The sequence below is a fragment of the Dendrobates tinctorius genome, unplaced genomic scaffold (assembly GCF_039654945.1).
Source record: "Dendrobates tinctorius isolate UK_male_01 unplaced genomic scaffold, ASM3965494v1 ptg000116l, whole genome shotgun sequence".
In the NCBI taxonomy this organism is placed as follows: Eukaryota; Metazoa; Chordata; class Amphibia; order Anura; family Dendrobatidae; genus Dendrobates; species Dendrobates tinctorius.
In genome coordinates, this window is record NW_027361784.1 from 45,819,670 (window position 1) to 45,839,881 (window position 20,212).

Genomic DNA, 20,212 nt, shown 5'->3' on the forward strand with positions numbered 1-20,212 from the left:
GTGAATCAGCTTAGGTGGGCGAGGATTCTGCAGCAGAAGGAAGGAGGGAAACTGAGGAACTATGGATCAGCTTAGGTGAGTGAGGATTCAGCAGCAGTAGGGAGAAGGGACACTGAGGAGCTGTGACACAGCTTAGGTGGGCGAGGATTCTGCAGCAGTAGGGATATGAGAAACTGAGGAGCTGTCAATCAGGGTAAATGGTCATAGACTGAGTTTAAACTTTCAAAAAGGCTTACAGCAATTCTGAGATGAACTTTAAAACTAAGTATATCAGCCTCCTCAGCTCTGAAAAATCTATTTAAGAAAGCAGTTTGCATTGTGAATACTGGTAACAGATCCACTTTAACTCAATGTAACAAACAACATATACAACAATGATTTTTCCGAAGTTTCCGGTGTCTGTTGCCTTCAAACATTAGTTTAGTAAGTGGAGACACGTTACCTGTACACAAGAATCTGCATTCTGGGTAGCAGCCGATGTTCGTGCTCTCCTACAAGGCTCTAAATAAATAATACACCATGTACATCACACGACACACATCACAAAGTCCTCACGATGCCCATGTTTGATCCAAAAACTTCACTGTGTGATTGAAGAAATTTTGCAAGTATTTGGTGTAGGTGTTCTTTTTTTTCTATTGTTTTTTTCTTTTCTTTTTTCTGTATTATTTTTTTTTATTTGCCAAGTGCAAAGGAAACAGAAAGTCAACATAAAAATAGCAGGCATTTTTTACGGTATATCATTTTCAAAGACATCTATCACATACTAGAATGTCAAATAATAAGGATGTGGACTGGAAAAAGGAGTCCCAATGGAGACCATATTGGGAGTTCGGGATTGTTTTGGTATAAAAGTCCTTCCAAGTCCTCGGGAGAATAGTTACTTTGATCTCTAGATGTGGAATTCCAGTTGTGCTTGAGGCCAGAACAATCTATCATAGGTGTTTTTTTATGTTCCTTTTCTACAAAGGTTCAAATATTGAACAAAAAAAATAGTAAGAAAAAAAAAACCTGAAAAATTGCAAGAAAAGGCCTCTAGTCAAGGAGATGATTTTGGAAAGATATCAGAGAAGGTTTGTTTAATGATTGGGTGAGTTGGGGACAACAAAGTGTAAAATAACAAAGAAAAATCCCGTCAATCCTACGGTAAGAACCTGAAAAGACTCCATCCCCTTAATTGGGTCAAAGGTAGACAGGTTGCTGAGTAAATGAGCAGATTTCCCATCTTTTCGCTTGCATCATTTCTCCTACTGACTAATTGTCTCTGGGAAATATTTCTCCTTTAAGAGAGCACCAAATTGGTGCAGGGAGACTAACAGGCCATTGAATATATTTTTTGCAGGAAGCACTGCCTGGCCTACAAGTCTCCTGACACCACCTCAGCACTCCTCTCAAAGAGAAACTTTAGTTTCATCCGTAAAGGCTTCCCACCAGGCCAACCAGCTTTTTACTTTGTATTGACGGCACGTTATGCAGCCGAACTCTTCATAGGGCCAATATGGACTTCTAGGACTGCAATCATCAACCCTTCTGTATTGAAGAGGCTATTTCCATCCCATTGACTTTTGTAACTCTTCTACAAAGCTCTCCTCAGTGCTTCACCATCATACGTCTTCAATCTCCACCAACTTACAACTTTCATCCTTCCCTTATCTTCTCTCTCTTATCTGCAGGACTTCTCCTGCGCTGCACCCGCTGTGTGGGACTCATTCCTTCGGACACGCTGCTAAAAATTTCCCTGGTGAAAGAGCGCCTTAAATGGTTACTTCTTCAACCCCTTCCCACCAGAGTCATGTCTTGCTTTGTATTTTCTGGTTTGTTTTGCTGTTGCTTTGTTTGCTTATTTGTTTTTTGCATCGTTTTGTCTTTTTATAGACTTACAGACAAATACATTGCGAGAAAAATTCAAGTTCTAAATCCAACAATTTAGAATACCGTGTTCTGAAAAATTGAAAAAAAAAATTATCAGTGGGAATGGAAGGGTAAAAAAATAGGGAAAACACCAGAACTGACTATAACTCCCAGCATCGACCACTGTAAGCCGAGTTACGGAAACAGTCAAAAGTGCGTGATCCACGCTCTGCTGGTCACATATGTTTACTCCACTCTGGCCTTAATTTACCCACAATGCTTCACCTTACACTTGATATCTGAGTGGGGTGAGATGGTGACGGTTTCACGCGGTGCCGTCCTTACGAGTTAGAGATGGAAGCTTTGATTCACCCGAGTTGTGGTTAAAAGAGTCATTGATTTTCCCTATACAACACATTGGCAGCCGATACGAGAGGCAGATCGATAAAGATAAAATATGGAATAATCTCTTTTACTGCATGCATATAAATCAGCAGCACAGCCAAAAATAAAAAGCTAGTTAAAAAATAATATATCTATATTTACAAAAACGCAAAAATATGAAAAATTCATGCTGAATTTCCTATTAAAACTAACATTGGGGGTTGAGAGTAGGCAGCACGTACAATCTTATTATTAGATGAGATGCATAATTCATGATCCGGGTTAGGACGGAGTTCACATTCTGAATCTGTTTACATATTATTTGTGTCCAGAAATATTTCCCCCGCAGCTCCCCTGCTGGCTCCGAATAAGTGGATACTAACCATTGGGCTATTATAATAAAAACAGCGAGTAAACAACCAATATACAGGTGCCGCCGAGTCACGTCTATGCCTGCCGAAAACGTGATCAAAAGTTTTAGATGTGGAGATGCGCAGCAGACAGACCTCGAGATACACAGGGGCTTCTCACCAAATTAGAATATCATCAAAAAGTGAATTTATTTCAGTTCTTCAACACAAAAAGTGACTCTCCTATATTCTATAGAGTCATTACACATAGTGATCTATTTCACGTGTTTATTTCTGGCAATGTTGATGATTATGGCTTACAGCCAATGAAAACCCAAAAGTCATTATCTCAGTAACTTAGAATAATTAACAATAAACACCTGTAAAGGCTCCTAAGTGTTTATAAAGGTCCCGCAGTTTGTTTCAGACTTGGGTCTTGATAAAACACAGTGGACCTACACCAGCAGATGACATGGCTCCCCCAACCATCACTGATTGTGGAGACTTCACACCAGACCTCCAGCAGCTTGGATTGTGGCCTCTCCACTCTTCCTCCAGATAAAATGCAAAATTTACTTTCATCTGAAAACGACACCTTGGACCACTGACAACAGTCCGGTTCTTTTTCTCCTTGGCCCAGGTAAGAAGCTTCTGGCATTGTCTATTGCTCATGAGTGGCTGACGCAAGGAATGCGACACTTGTCGCCCATGTCCTGGATACGTCTGTGTGTGGTGTGAAGCGATGACCCCAGCAGCAGTCCACTCCTTGTGAATCTCCCCCCAAAATTACTGAATGGCCTTTTCTTAACAATCCTTTCCAGGCTGCGGTTATCCCGGTTGCTTGTGCACCTTTTTCTACCACGTTTTTCCTTCGGCTCAAGTGTCCATTAATATTCTTGGATCCAGCACTCTGTGAACAGCCGGCTTCTTTAGCAATGACCTTTTGTGGCTTCCCCTCCTTGTGGAGTGTGTCAGTGACTGCCTTCTGGACATCTGTCAGGTCAGCAGTCTTCCCCATGATTGTGGAGCCACTGAAACAGACTAAGGGACCTTTATAAACACTTAGGAGCCTTTACAGGTGTTAATTATTCTAATTTACTGAGATAATGACTTTTGGGTTTTCATTGGCTGTAAGCCATAATCATCAACATTACCAGAAATAAACACGTGAAATAGATCACTCTGTGTGTAATGACTCTATAGAATATAGGAGAGTCACTTTTTGTATTGAAGAACTGAAATAAATTAACTTTTGGTGATATTCTAATTTTGTGAGAAGCTCCTGTATACGTGGCATTGATGCTTCCTTACAAACCCAACAAGTTCCTCCATTTATGCACTCCTTAAAGCAGGGGTCCCCAACCGCCGGTCCGCGGCCCAGCACCGGGCCGCGGACACAAGGGGAGCCAGGGGCGGTTCAGTGGCGTAGCGGGGGCTGGGGCGGCGCGCAGCAATTCTTAGACTGCCCTCGTGTAGCGGCGGCCAGGGAGCGATCCAAGCAGCTCCGCTGCCTGCAAGAGGGAATAGCAGGAGCAGAGCTGCAAAGACCCGTCCAGCTTCCTGCCCGCCGTCCGCGCTTCCTGTCTCTGACTGACGCAGAGAGGAGCGCGCCGCTGCTGTGTCAGAGCGAGGAAGCGCGGGCGATGCTGCGGACAGGTGAGAGGAGAGAGGTGGTGTGTGTATGTATGTCTGTCTGTGTGTGTATATGTATGTCTGTGTGTGTGTCTGTGTGTATGTGTGTCTGTGTGTGTATAGGTTAGCCTGGCCCTGGAGGAGATGGGGACAGGAGGAGAAGACCGTGATGGGGAGAGAAGGCCATGATGCCTGGGGTGATGGGAAAAGGCCATGAGGGGGTAATGGGAGAAGGCCATGATGGGAGTGATGGAGAGACGTCAGTGATGGGGTAAAGGCAATGATGGGGAGAAGGTAGTGGTGGGGTGAAGGCAATGATGGAGAGATGGCAGTGATGGCGTGAAGGGAGTGATGGGGAGAAGGGAGTGATGGGGTGAAGGCAGTGATGGGGTGAAGGGAGTGATGTAGAGACGTCAGTGATGGGGAGAAGGGAGTGATGGGGTGAAGGCAATGATGGAGAGAAGGGAGTGATGGGGTGAAGGCGATGATGGAGAGACGGCAGTGATGGGGTGAAGGCAATGATGGAGAGAAGGGAGTGATGGGGTGAAGGCAATGATGGAGAGACGGCAGTGATGGGGTGAAGGCAATGATGGAGAGAAGGGAGTGATGGGGTGAAGGCAATGATGGAGAGACGGCAGTGATGGGGTGAAGGCAATGATGGGGTGAAGGCAATGATGGGGAGAAGGGAGTGATGGGGTGAAGGCATTGATGGGGTGATGGAGCAGGCAAGGATGGGGGTGATGGAGCACTCATTCAAAACCTATGGTGAGTTGAGTTACATTATTAATGTTATTTAATTATAAGTATGTACTGCTACACTACAACCGCGTCCATAGCCCTGCCCCTGCCACACCTCCATCCCCGCCCTGCCGGGCCATGGAAGAATGGTCTTGCTTGAAACCGGTCCCTGGTGCAAAAAAGGTTGGGGACCACTGCCTTAAAGGAATTTTCTTTCCAAGGATACCATGAGTGATTAAAAATAATAACCAAAATGAAAGTTGCCCTCCCTAAGGGACCATAAAACAACAATTACTTGATCAATCCACTGCCGGACTGGAGTGAGCAGTGACTGGCTGCAGTGGTCATGTGGGTATATGGCAAGTGACTGCTGCAGGAAAATAGAGACCAGAGGAGAGCACTGGAGTGACTGTGTTGGAGAAACAGGGGATTCACTGGGATAAGAAATGGTTATTTAGTGGCGCGTACGCTCCAAGTTTTTGTTAATCCTGGAAAACCGTTTAAAGAAAGCAGGGAGGAATAATAAGGAAAGACAGGAAAAAAAGGTAAAGTAAAAAGGACAAGGTGTAAGATAAAAGAAGGAGGCGGAGAAAGAATGAAGAAAAGAAGGGAGGACGCTGGAAGGGCGGTAAAGGAAAAATGAGTAAGGAAAGGGTGAATCTATTGTGGTGGAAGGGAGGAAATCAGAAGGGGAACAAAGGAAAGAAGCAGAAATGGAGGAATGATTTAGAGTCATGAGAAGACATGAGCAGACTCGTGGAAGCTTGAGTTCTGGTACCAGTCCTGAACTATAGTCCAAAGTTTGGTTCGGGTATCAGTACTTGAACCAGAACCCGAACCTCATTGAAAACAATGGAGATCTGAACTTTGGATCTGGAAAAAAATCCTCTGCCTCTATCTGCACGGACTTCCCTCGGAACTCTGAACTTTGCAACCAACTTTTGGGAGAAGTCTGTATTCGGAGTCTAATGCCGGACACTAACTATCCGGTATGAATCCTGAACTTTTAAAGTTGGGTTCACTCATCTCTAGTCATGAGTAATCCAAAGTCTAGGAGAAGGATGGAAAGGAAAAAAAAAAAGGAGGAAAGAGGGGAGCGTGGCGAGAGAGGAATGCAGGCAAGTAGAGCTGGTAGGAAGGAAGGAAAACAGGAGATGGTGATGCAGGAAGGGGAAAAGCTAGAAAACAGCAAGCAAGGGAAGATAGTTTAAAATGAGGGCCAAAGGAGGGAGAAAGTTAAAAATATGGAAGAAATAAATAATTTAGAGCCATTAATATTTAGAAGTTTGATAGGAGAGAATGGAAGGAAAGAAAAGAGAAGGAGGGACGGGAAAGAAGGAAGAGGAGAAAGGGCGGAAAGGGGGAAAGGACAGTAGGGGAGAAAGGAAGGGATGGAATTAAGTCACTAAATGACTGAGGTCCCTGCATAGAAACATTCTTTGCTAAAGGAACAGGGCTGTATATTTCCATGCAGAGTATGGCTGCGAACTCCACTGGGGAAGGAAGGTCAGAGGAGCAGCTAAGCCAGCTCAGCAGCCCTTTTATTTGGAGAATCAGTGGATGCTCCAGCAGTTAGACCATAACTAATTGAGATGCGATGGAATATCCTTCCGAATCGCCATCACGTCCTTTAGAAGGAACGAGCCTTAATACGGCTATGGGGTGCCAGTGCCTCCGTTTCATGGAGTATGTGCTACATTAACCGACAAGGCTAAAACAAATTGGTGTAAGTCAAAGCCGACGTCATTCTTGAACTCGCTCTGGGAATTGTATGTGTTGAAGGTGGTTCAAGCGCTTCACAAATATGGCACTGGAATAAATGCAAGGGTAAGTCTGCTCCTAGATATGAGATCTGCCCAAAGTGCCCCTTTATGTGAACAATATACACTGTGAACGGAAACCTTTAATGACAATTTCTCATATTTAGTGGAAAAACGACAGAGGACATCGTGGAGGCTCTTTCCACACACAATAATGGCTGCCGTAATAATACCGTAATCATGAAGTGGGGGGTGATGAGTGCCTGGGGTCCTGGGTGCGAGTCACTCATGGGGCAATGTCTACATGGAGTCTCAACATTCTCATTGGTTTCCGCCCACATTCCATATGCAAATTGCATATTTAATTTCCCAGAGGCGCATGCATGACTTATAAGTCTCCTCACTCTGACATGCCAGGCTTGGCTTGCTACTCTGCACAAGGAGAAACGTTCCCCCCTCAGCTCCCACATTCCAATAATACTGAGTGCTGAATTGGCTTTTGGTTTGCACGTTTAGTATTTGGAAAAATTCTCAAAAATAAAATTTCAGAATTAGGGAATCGATGTTTCTGGCTCTTGTTAAAGAGACCAACATGGTAAAGAGGATTTTTTTCAATGCAATGCTCCATGGAAAAAAAAGAAAATACAAAGTAGCTCACATCAACCATGGAGGGACAGAAGGGAGACGTTTTGGAAGTTAGGGAAGAAAAAGGTTTAGTGGAAGAGGAAGTGGTGTCTGAGGAAGTGAAATAGCAATAGGGTGACTTAAAGGGATATTCTGGGATCGCCAAGGATTTCGCTAACAGCAGCAGATGCAGCAACCAGTGACTGGCTGCAGTGGTCAGCAAGAGATTGCTGTAGGGAAATAATCAGAAACTAGAGGAAAGCACTTCAGTGACATAACATGAGGCTGATGTACTGCAAAAGTCACATGGTGCTTCCCCTGTTGGAACATGAAGCCAGAGGATCAGAGGGGGCCACAGTGGTGGTCAACCCTTCTAAGAGGGAAGAAGATTAAGGAAATTAAGGAACTTTGGAAGAAAAATAGGAGGAAGAACAGCCAGGCAAAGAAAAAAGAAGTGGGTGAAGAAAGAATTCAGAGGCACTGATCAGAAGTTTAGAAGAAGAAGAACTGCATGAAGGAAGGAAAGAAGGGAAGGTGACTAGGAAATGGTAGGGAGGAAAAGAAGAAAAAGTAGGGATTATGGAAGGAGGAAGAAAGTGGGGAAGGGAAGGAAGAAAGGAAGGAGAGAAGAAAATAAAGGAGCATGCAAGGGAAGAAAGTTTGGAAGAAGGGTAGAAAAGAAGAAATACAGGGAGCAAAAAAGATTTGAAGGGGAGAGAGAAGGAAGGTAGCAGGCAATGGATGGAGGGGGGAAGGAAAAACAAGAGGAGGGTGAATGGAAGGAGAGGAGGGAGGAGAGAAGGGGAGAGATGGAGCAAGGCTGACAAGGGATGAAGGAAGAATGGATGTAAGGAAAAAAGGAACAAGGAAGAGGAGGAAGTAGGAAAAAGAAAGATGGAGGGAGGGTGCCGAATGACAGGAGAAATTAGGAAAGGAGTGGGGAGGGGGAAATGAGATCGGGAGAGAAGGTAGGAAAGAAAGTAAGAAGGAAAAAGGGAGAGAACGAGGGAGATAATTATAGAGGATGCCGAGGGAAGGGATGAAGGTGAGTACGGAGGGAGGAAAGTAAGGATTGTGGGAGGGAAGGAAGCTGGAGAGAAAGTAAGAGAAGAAGAGGGAGGATAATCATCTCCATTATTATTACAGCTGATCTGGAGATCTATCCATTGTGCTCTTGTTCTCGACATGTCATTGCAGAGAGTCCTCGCTGCTGAGGCAGCGTTATCTCACAGCTTTGAGACGTTTATTTTTTGCAGTTTCTTCTTTTTCGATTGAAAGAAACAACGACAGATGCAAAAAATAAGATGCAATATGACAGAAAGCAAAGAAATCAACAGCAACAGGAGATATTTCTGGAAATATAGTAAACCGCGTTCAAGGAGCGGAAGACGAGCACGGCAGTCTTACATCCACGAGGAGAAGGTGTACTGCCGGAAACTGGCACGCCTAGGGTTAAACGCGGCGCTCCGCGCTCCTGATTACTGGGGCAGCAAATTGCTCTGAGTAGGAAATTAAAAGCAGCGTCTTTAATCCACATAATACAAGCCAATCCCCTCTCTGACACAATTAATTTGCTTAAAATATTCCATCTGCCCCATGCTTATTAAATAAAAAATTCATTAATAAAAAAAAAAAAAAAAAAAGAAAAACAATCCGTGATGAATAGAGGAAGGTAATTGATGGGTGAGCGCGGCCGGTGTGGAGCTCAGCCTGGAGACTGAACATTGCCATGTTTCAGGCTTATGACGCCGGCGCTCCCATGGGTGCTTCCAGGTCACGGGCATTACATATTAATGCAGCCTGATATTATTATTATAATTTATTTATAAACCGCAAACATTTTCTGCAGCAACAAAATTGGATAATTAAACAAAATGAGAAAACAGGAAACACGGAATCACAGGGGCGGCCATCAGCGACGAGGTCGCTCTAGAAGGAGGTGCTCAACAAAAGCAGAAAACGGACCTCGGAGGAGTCGTCAGAGCAGCGTTCGGATGACGAACCCAACACTAAGCTTGCATTTATATCTAGTGGCGTCCAAACACCCAAAGTGATAATGATGGTTTTAAAATGGCTCAGAACTCCATGATACTACCATCTGTACCCCCAAAAAAAGCATTTTCCTACAAAATTCACTAAAAGTTTGCGTATAGTTCCAGGTGACTTTGCAGAATAAGCAGTGTATGTGTGAGAAATAACATTTTTGACCATTATGTGACTTATATTTTTGCTAGTTTTCCCATCTGATCACTCTAATTTTCAGTTGTCTCTGAGCTAGTGGGCATAGACCTTTGTCTCTGTAGCTAGTGGGTGTTAGCAAGGCCTTTTCTCGACCTTGCTAACTATGTCACTATGGTTCTTTAGAAGGATGTAGATCTGGGGATTTATTCTGACGGAATATAGGCTGAACTGGATGGACAAATGTCTTTTTTCGGCCTTGCTATCTATGTTACTATGTTAGACTAGCTGCTATGATGATCCTATACACTGCACACACAGACACGAGGGATTTCAGCTCTCTTATCTCTATGTAGTACATGTTCACAAGCGTCAGCAGCATGGAGGCTATTATACAGCAATACTAAGGAGTGTAGCTGTGAATCTAGCTCTGTGGTCAAACAAAACACTCACTAGAAAGCATCAGCACTGTCTGTTTGCCAGTGCCTCTGATAAAACACTTCGAAGAAAGCAACAGCACCTGTATGTACATGTCTGTGCCGCTCTGTCTCACTTTGCTTTTCCCTCCTCCTCTAATTCCTCCTATAGACAGCGCTGTAATCTGATCCCTCTGTGAGCTGGGAGTATTTTGTTTTTTTTCCACCTTCTCAAATTCCTCCCCTTTAACAGAAAGATGTAATCTGATCCTTCATTGAGCTGGTAGTGCTTTGTTTTTCCCTCCTCCTTCTCATCCTTCCCCTCTAATAGACAGCTGTAATCTGATCCTTCAATGAGCTTGTAGTACTTTGTTTTTTCCTCCTCCATCTCACCCTTCTCTTCTAATAGACAGCTGTAATCTGATCCTTCAGTGAGCTGGTAGAACTTTGTTTTTCCCTCCCCCTACAATAGAGAATTGTAATCTGATACCTTATTGAGCTGGTAATACAGTTAGTCTTAATATTGATTTTAGCAGCATTTTAAATTGAAAGATAAGTTCAGAAAGTAGGGGGAAGAGCAGAATTGGCTCATAAGTGGAGAAACAATAATATTTCTCTGATAAGATAAATTAAAAAAGTTTCTTATAGTCACATGTACTACCGATTTATGTAAAGGTCTTTTTTTTACATGAGTATGACCATTCCAAATTCAACTCTTCAACTGAGGAGCAATTTAAGGTAAGTGAATTTTGGAATAAATTTCACTCCAAAATCCTCGTTCTTTAAGCAAACTTCCTATTGACTGGCTGATGCACTTGTAGTGTACGTAAAGTGATTTTTTTTTTTTTTTCCAAATTTCCATGTGAAGAAAAATAAAAGCATAATGTCAATTCTTGAGGCTTTTTCTGCATGGAAACTGCTTCTGATGCACATTGAAATCAAATGGAAACATTGAAATATTTCCCATGAGCATAAAAATGCCTAAAAACAAAACCACCTAAAAAAAGGAATAGTCAGATATTTATACCAGAACAATCCATGTAAAAAAAATTGAGGGTATGTGAACATACTAAAAAAAACAATGTATGTTAATACTATCAGGAAGGGCCAACATGCCCAGAGTAGTTGTCGCAAAACAAAAATGGATGTTGTTGGAAATGATTCCAAATGTGACCATGATTTCAGGATATTCTTTCCCACGTGATTTTGGGTTCTCGAGAGCATCCACCTAGAAGTAGACGTATTTTCATTCCAAACTTCATGGCTAAGTGACAAAGTTCAACATAAGTCATCCGCTATGGTTGACCGGAGATCTTCACCATTCAGTGCCATCTATGCAGCAAATATCTCCATTTAAGTGGCGTCATTGATGAGTCTTTAGCCGCGGATATTGATGCCAATTGATGAATTTCTATTTTTACCTGTTTAATTTTCTAGAGTGACACTACAAGAAGCGAAGCATCTCCACCCTACGACGGATGGAAGAGATGACTCATCTTCTCAATGCTATAGGAAGAGAGAGGGTTGTGCGTGGAATTCGATATGAGCTCTTCATCACCCTTCCCCTTTGGGGCATATGTTGTGTAATGAAGGAGACATGTACTTAATGTGTGTGACTAATGCACGATGTACCTAATAAACTGTTCACATGTCTACGAGGCCCTCGTAGCGGTGGTGGCCCAGCAGGGAGAGAGAACATTAAGTCATCTGATATGCATATATTTTTCCCACTTATGGTAATCAGATCTTACTAAGTGAGCCCCCTACCTGTGAGACATTTCCAGACATTTAGGCACATCTTCTTAAATATCTTTCTCAAACTTAACACTGAGTCACCGACTTTTCCTAACAACACCGAAAAAGAAACTACACGTAAAATTAGAGAGTTGGAACCTTTCTATCAAAATTATGTTACATTAGGAAACTGGTAAAATGGTCTAAAAGAAGTCAAAGCAGTCTCATGAAGGCATAGTTTTGAGTCTTTTTATGTTCTTAAATCTCTTTCTCAATTTTAACACTGAGCTCTTCCTAATACATTAAATGTAAAATTACATGTATGTGTCACGCACAGTGTGGGAAGACTAAGTGCAACACAAAGGGATGAAAGGAAGGAAGCCCAAACGGTAGGGTATGGGGGACTGGCGACTCCTAGGCAGATCTAAAAGCACCCTGCCTCCTCTACCTTATATTGGTTCCACACCAATCGCTGAGCAGGAAACCTAAGCCCTGTACTTGAATATCCAAAGAGCTAGGCCCGGAATAGTGAAGGGGGGGATTAGCACTAGTCAGTCTCCACTGTACGCTAAAGATAAGAAGGGAGACAAACAAGGGGGGGGGGGGGGGGGAGAAACTTGACTTGAGCAGACTCCAGAGAGGTAACACCAAACGTCCTCCAAGAGCACCAGAGAGGAAGCCAACTGCTATAGCTCCAAGCCTTCACAATGGAAAATGTGAATATATCACCGGCGGCTCCCTGAAGCAGACTGGGAGTCTATAAACACCCAGGTTCAGGTGTGTCAATTAGAGCCAGGGAGAGGTTTGCCAATGGGTCCAAAAGTCAGAAGGATTAACAAGGCGTCTGCAATGTCAAATGCAGAGACCTTCTGCAGCCAAATGCAGAGAGACTGTATCATCTGACACACCTGTGACAGTATGTTTAGAGAGTTGGAACCTTTCAACATTGAAATTCGGCTAAATTATGATATCAGTAAGGTGGACTAAAAGAAGACAAAGCAGTCTCGTGAAGAAATTTGGTCTGAATATCCATAGAGCTAGGCCCGGAATAGTGAAGGGGGGGATTAGCACTAGTCAGTCTCCACTGTACGCTAAAGATAAGAAGGGAGACCATCAAGGGGGGGGGGGGGAGAAACTTGACTTGAGCAGACTCCAGAGAGGTAACACCAAACGTCCTCCAAGAGCACCAGAGAGGAAGCCAACTGCTATAGCTCCAAGCCTTCACAATGGAAAATGTGACTATATCACCGGCGGCTCCCTGAAGCAGACTGGGAGCCTATAAACACCCAGGTCCAGGTGTGTCAATTAGAGCCAGGGAGAGGTTTGCCACTCGATCCAAAAGTCAGAAGAATTAACAAGGCGTCTGCAATGTCAAATGCAGAGACCTTCTGCAGCCAGATGCAGAGAGACTGTTTCATCTGACACACCTGTGACAGTATGTTTAGAGAGTTGGAACCTTTTGACATTGAAATTCCGCTAAATTATGATATCGGTAAGGTGGACTAAAAGGAGACAAAGCAGTCTCGTGAAGAAATTTGGTCTCATTTTAATACATTTGGACACTTCTTCTTGAATCTCTTTCAAGCTTAATACTGAGCTTTTGCTAATAGATTAACTTCCCACGGAGAAATCGCTAAATTGGGTACCAATAAAACGACATAAAAGAAGACAAAGGAGTTGTCTCGTGAAGGCAACTGCTGTTCATATACCATGTTAAGGCATAAAAACACCAAAGAGGGGAACTCCAGAATGGAGTTGCTCCAGCTTAGGTGGAAATGAGCCATCCTTACATAATATTTCATCCATAGACATCATGTAATGCTTCATGGGAAATACCAATCTAGTCATGGCATTCCCCAGCAAAATCAGCTGTTTGCCTTGAATGCCAGGAGTGGGATCCACCAGCATTCTGAGCCACACTGTGATGAAACGAACTATTAAAAGAAGTTATTCAAAATAGAGATGCGCTAAGCCACTAATATCTGATCAATGCAGGCCATTTAGATCCAAATGATTGGTTGACTGAAGGAGACTTGGCACCTTGGTTTTCAAGGCTCTGTGCCACATTTTCTCTCATCATTGCAAATAGTTCTGCTCAAAAGTGAAGGATGGGGTGGAATAAGATGGTCACAATAAAGGGGATCGTTTAATCAGTTAAGTGACATTTGTACTGGGATCCCACTAATCAGATAGCCATGAATATTCAACGTTCTCTCTTAGAAAAACCGTTTTCTAGAGTTGTTCTGAATAATGGCCTGTGATCAGTGGTACATATGACATGATCTATTGCCCTGGAAGGTCTCCCTAAAAGTAGAACTTGGTGCTCTTACAGATAAATTGTTATATACAGTAGCTGGAAATTTACAGATAGGAGACTAAATTATCTACGGGCACTCGAAATGGGACTAATGCAAGCAAGCAGTACCATGGACCTCTTCAGACTGGGGCCGTGACACTTGCCTATCCAGATTACCCAGGTCCTGCTCAATGTATTGGACCACTTTCCATTGGGATGGAACTCAGTCTCGAACTGCAAATTTTCACCAATAAATCAGGCAATGATGTATTGCTCTCATGAGCCTTCATTCTTACTATATTGGCAAAATTACGCCCAAAAAATACATTTAGATCAATAAAAGCTGGAGCCGTGAGCAAATATTCTGCTTCCCCCCAAGAGCCAGGAAACTCTCCTCTGAGCTAATGAGCGATTTAATTGATATCTGAGCACCATTCACAGTCACTCTTTACCGTATTTGGGTCTCATTAGGTTGCGATGAGAAATCAATATCTGCACAAAGTGAGAAGTCCGGGACTGTTTGAGAAGAGCGAGCGGCCCTGATTAACTCCTAATGCGGAGGATTATCGTCTTTGAGAGCAATTTTCTTACACGATCGGGGGGACGGGGAAAAACTAACTTTTTTCAGTGAGTTCTACAAAACTGTCCTGACCCAAGACCCAGTACAATAATCAGCACCGAAGATCTTTCTCCAACCAAAAAACGAGAATTTTTGCCAAAATGTTCAATGTTTCCCTCCATTGAGCCACAGTGTCAAAATGTAGGTGTCAAATGCCAAATTTGTGATTTGCACCCTCGAGAAGAAAAAGAAAAAAGTACCATAAGAACAAAAGGTGGGATACCAAACTCTAGGTTTATTCATTTGTTCCAGCTCAGAAACCCCACGATACCTTGTAAAAGTTAGAGAGTCTAAAACATTAAGTTTCGAGGTTTTTCAAAAATTTGCGCAGGCGGAATTTTTCATTTGCTGGGGGTGGAAAAAAAGTCTCGTGGATGTTTGCATTGGATGATAACGATCCATAGGACAAATTAACATTTTATTTTTCCTTTGCGTCTTATATCTACGTAGAATTTTTGAGATTTTATCTGGTGGGATATTTATGGAAGAGCGGCAGCTTGATCGGCCTGGCACGGTATCGGTATCTATCATCTGTATGTAAGTCAGTAACTGGTCATTAACTGTATCCGTCCTGGCCAACCACTGAAAGGCATCAGCCGCACGCTTGAGAGGACGCCATGACACATAAGGCACACTGGCTTTTTTTTAGTAACTGTGTTATTTTGGGACACAGCGCAGCCGAGCTGTTGGCGAGGAACAGAAAATGCCTGGGAGAGACAGAGGCGAGATGAAAGGCTGATGCAGTCACTCAGAAAATCGCACGTTGAACTCAGCAGCAGCAATGATCAGGAAATTATATCCAGCTGCACACGGAAAGAAAAGGGTTATATACACACAAAAAGTGGAAAGATCCCACCGCCATGTGTTAACCCCTAACAGGCAGGGAAAGTTCTACCTTCGGAGATATACGTTGATCATAGACATAGATAAATAGATAAAAAATTGGAAAGGACTGTGCAGCCATTGACTAACCCCAGCTGTGACCCACCAAAGCCAAAGATAGCCACTGCTTATCCTCAATCACAGCCTGTCCACCATTAGTAATCTTTTTCCTCTCCAAAACCAGACACCTGACTCAATCCAGCTGCTTTACCCATAACAAGCAAGGCTCAGACAGTGGAATGTATGGGAGCAACCTTTCCCACCCAAACTCTTTTGGTCATTCCTAAATTCGGACCCAAAATCCGGTCCACTAAAAATCTCTCTCAGTAACTGATGCAGTTTTTTCCAGGGACCTACATCACCGAGACCAGTCACCTCAGTGACATAGACCTTCTATCCAGGATCTTACCTCTGGTTTCCCTAAACCCCTTAAAAAAATGCCATAACAACCCCTGTAATGACTGTGGTCACATTAGATAAAGCAGAGAAATGTTAAGTCTGGTAATCCAGGTTATGGAATACTATATTCCGTAGATAATCTTCAGTTTTAGTCGTTTTCGTTATTTCCTGAATGCGCCATGTGATTTTACTAACTCCAAAAACAAATTTCCGGAGCAGGAGAGTGGTAACAGTGCATTATCTTCCTATTTTTGGCCCTTTTCCATCAAGAAAATTATTTACAAAAACTTTCTTTTTCCCAATGTTGAAAAATAGATTTGATGGACCATGTGAAATCAGATTTGAAAATGCTGGACAAACCAGGGCTGGGGAGTCGGAGTCCATTTTGGTGAAGTCCGAGTTGGTATAAAATGGACTGACTTTTAAAATACTAAAATAAATTGGGTTCAGCAATTCAGTGCAGGATGTGCTGTAAATGTTTTCATAAGAATTTTGTAAAGTTATGATGTATCCTATAAATGTTTGTTCTGTACTTGGTGTAAGGATCTTGGCTTTTAGTTGACATGAATCTGTGCTGCACTTTATGTAGATGCTCAGTAGTGGACCGATGCTGTGGAGTCATGAAGTTGGACGTCAGGGAAATTGAGGAGTCAGACGTTTGGCTTACCGCCTCCACAACCCTGGGATGAGCGCCTACATTTTTGACTGACATATTAAATGTTTCCCTCTTTTGAGCCACGTTATCTCCTGTTTACAAACCTTACACAGGCTGGGCAGCAAATTACATATTTGGGAGGTTCTACGGAAGCTAAAAGTTCTAATATGAAAAAAAATTGGAAGGGGCCCCTCAGAACCAAAACTTAAAAAACCAAAGTCTATTAATTCACGTGAGCTCCAAAGCCAGTTCTAAAAGCTGAACAGTTCCCTAAACTTAGTCATCCTGGAATAATCTAATATTTTTCAATATTTTTAATATTCTTATACGTTACATGAGATTATTCCTTATTTAGACTAAAATCCATACGTTTTGGGGTATTTCGGTTAAATTATGTACACGTGAAATTTTTTGTTTTTGACCTTTGGAAAAAAAAATACTGCAGTTGAATTTCTTTGGGAGGATGGAGGGATTTTCAAATTACTCTTCTAATGCTCCTTCATCTTTAAAAAAACGTAAAATGATCGGCACTACTCCTCCAGTGTGGACCTCTATATTTAATATACACTGGCAGATTTGGCATCTCTTTCCCGATGTGTCCGCCTCAAGGACATGCAAAGCCTGCCCCTCTATTCCATGCAGTCTCAGGACACTCCGGCAATGAGATTACTAAACAGACACATGTCCATTTTAGCCATGCTAACAGGGTTAATCAATCGGTGTCAGCAGTGAAGCCTGGATGCGGTGCACTTACTATTTCTCTACAGTAATGGGCTTTTATCAGCAAACAATTGTTTTGATTTGATATTGATTTCCAACAAAAGAGACTGTGAAACAGAGTGTAAAAAACACTATGGATAAAAGTACTGTCTCGAAGGGTCCAAGAAGTAGAAGATTCATGAGCTAGAATGATACATTTTCTCTGCCTTATTGGGGAAATGAGTTGCCCAACCAGGAACTTTTCTTCTTGCCCCGTTCCCATTTGACAAAATTTGTCTTCAACGACTCTTAGGTTGAACATTTGATGTCCAGCCATCTCAGCCTTCTCTCTGATACACAGGAGAGCTCGTTTGGCCAAGTGCTTCCGTATTCTCTGTGAAACAGCCAAAAAGCCACAGCTGACATGTGGGCCGGCAGCGCAAAGAGAACAATGTGATCGGCAGTCCAAAATTGGAAGGACATGCCTTATCGACACCTCTCCAGATCATCAGTCGGCCGGTGCCACCATACGCACTTGACCGTCGATGGGATTAAGGAGGTCAGACATATTAGATAGAAGTAGAACAACTTTTGAAAAAAAGTTTGCCTAGTAAAAGTTCGTTTCGAGGATTCAGCCATACAAATTTTGGTTGATGTTGGCCATATAAGATAGACTACATTGGACGAGTAACGGGCATAGAAAGACAAGAGGTCGATCTTACAACGAAAGATCTTTCATGGAATGATCATTTGTGAATTTCGAATGTGGTCTACTTTGAAGATGATGGCGGTCTACCATAACTTACCTAAACTGAGCGTTAATTAAATTTCACTTGGCAAATTTTCGTTAACGTTAGCCTGATGGGTATGTGCCTCGGAGACATTGGTGGGTATAAAATGAATGATAACAGCTGTCAAAAACTTTATAAGACCCCTGCTCTGTTCTCGAGAAACCTAGCCAACAAGAGTGTTGGTTAATTGGTTGCGTCAAAGGACAAAGAAATGTGACGGATAATGTATCACCACTTCCCCATAACAATACATAACAGCAATGACAAGCGTAGCTATTTTCAGAAAATCTTTGCCCTTAATTTGCCTCTGGAAAAAAAGAAGGCAAGTTGCCTGAATCAATCTGGAAGCGGAGAAGGTTTTCCGGGGGAGCGAGCCAGCAGGCACTTCTATTAATTAGCCTTTGTTGTGCCATCAGATTGAGAGTTAACAGCTCTGGACAATGATAATTATTGCAATGATGGAGGGGGGGGGGGGGGGAACGTAACACTAAAAATAGAATTTTATGGTTCAATAACTAAAGGGCTCTTTGGGGCAATTTCATCAGAAAGTGGAAAAATTGCTGTGTGAGATCCACAGAGCACTAAGGGCGGAATGAGCCATACGCCTTAATGCCAAGTCAACATATTGGTCAAGTTCACATCAAGTCCCCAGGAAAGAAGAAGGTTTTGCATTTTAAGTATCAAATGTGCAAAAACAAATCATGGGTTCAAGAACTCCGAATGGGCAAAAACTATCACAATCTTAAATAAAAGGGTTATTGCAGTTTTCACAGAAGGGTATTGATGGATAGTCCTTGTAAAAACAAACATTTTTTGCCATTTACGATTTATTAAAATTTTCAGCTGTTCATGAGATGTTAACACTTTTCTTGTGTTTCCAGCTCGTTGTCTAGGAAACCGACCACCGCTGCTAGACAGCAGAACATGCACTGCGCTTCCAAGCTCCATCCTATTGAACTTGAAAGAGCTCCAGCGATCCAGGACGCAGACCTGGATCGCTGGAGCACGATGTTACCTCCAAATCCTGGACAGCTTCAATGTAGTGCGTACTAGACTTAAACCAGACTGCAGCGGTGGTCGGTCTCCTAGGCAATGTGGTGTAAACAAAAGAAAATTGCTTTATCTCAAGAACGACTGCACATTTTAACAAATAGTAAATTGCAAAACTGCTTGTTTTTACAAGCGCTATCCGACGATACCCATTGTGGAAAATGGGAATAATGGGAATAATACCTTTTTGAAGGAAACATTCTTAGGGGCAATTTTATAGGAATTCATGCTCATCAAGGCAAACAGGACGTAAGAGTGAGTCAACTACAAAGACAAGATGTCTGTCAACGGAACAGGTTACATATGACTGCGGGCAATTAGGGAATGTGGAGGTGACCTCGACGGTCAAAGAAAAGTAATCGGCCCTTTGATCTTTGACAAAATGTCTGCACCCCGGGATATATAACAAGCCGGCAATACATATGAGACATTTTACAGATGAATCCTCTGATGATGGGAGCTGGTAGCGGGAGACACGCAGACCTGTCAGGATTATGTAAAACACTCGATTCATTTTGATATGAAAATCAGAGCATTTTTCTCTTTCTTCCTGGATTTCACTCGCTCTTCCCCATTGCATTCAGCCCACTTGGAACCGAGCGCTGACACTGATTATGAAGTCAAGAAGTCCGCGCATCAACCTGCGCGTGTCAATTACCATAAAGCGATGTATGATCAGGGATCAGAATCTCCGCGGGATTGTGTCCTTAATGCGAACAAAGTGATTGCGCTCAAAAAGTTAAACACGGAGAGGAAAAAAAAAAGTTTTCTCCTGACACCCGGAAATAAAAATCATCACAAGATCAGAGCAAAGACAAAGCTCTATCAACAGCTCACAGCCGACAGGGTGACTCAGCGGGGGCTGACACGCGCCTCGGGACAGAAACCCATCCTCCAAAATCTTATACAAAGTACAAGAAATATTAGGGGGATTCATTCCAACTATTAAAGGGATCATCGTCTGTTTATAACATTTCTGATAAGTTCCGTACATTCACATTATAATTTACACCAGTAACTGATCTGGATAGGAGAAGCGTCACAAAGCCGGCCACTCACATCACTTCCTGCATTGGCTAAAGCCGCGGACTCCCAATATTCCTGCTCTGCCCTCACCGTACCCCAAACCGCAATCAGCACACAATAATGGTAAT

At 42.8% G+C, this 20,212-nt stretch overlaps 1 protein-coding gene and 1 long non-coding RNA gene across 3 annotated transcripts in view; one reads left to right on the forward strand and one right to left on the reverse strand.

Annotated features, from left to right (window-relative positions):
- LOC141101345 (uncharacterized) overlaps positions 1–11,586 on the forward strand; it is a 68,375-nt gene extending 56,789 nt beyond the window's left edge. The window contains exon 2 of the long non-coding RNA XR_012234948.1: positions 11,371–11,586. This is a non-coding gene — a long non-coding RNA (uncharacterized lncRNA). The remainder of the gene's footprint in view (positions 1–11,370) is intronic.
- Positions 1–20,212, reverse strand: part of TRAPPC9 (trafficking protein particle complex subunit 9) — a 691,224-nt gene that overhangs the window by 150,651 nt on the left and 520,361 nt on the right. The gene's annotated exons all lie outside the window — the stretch shown is intronic.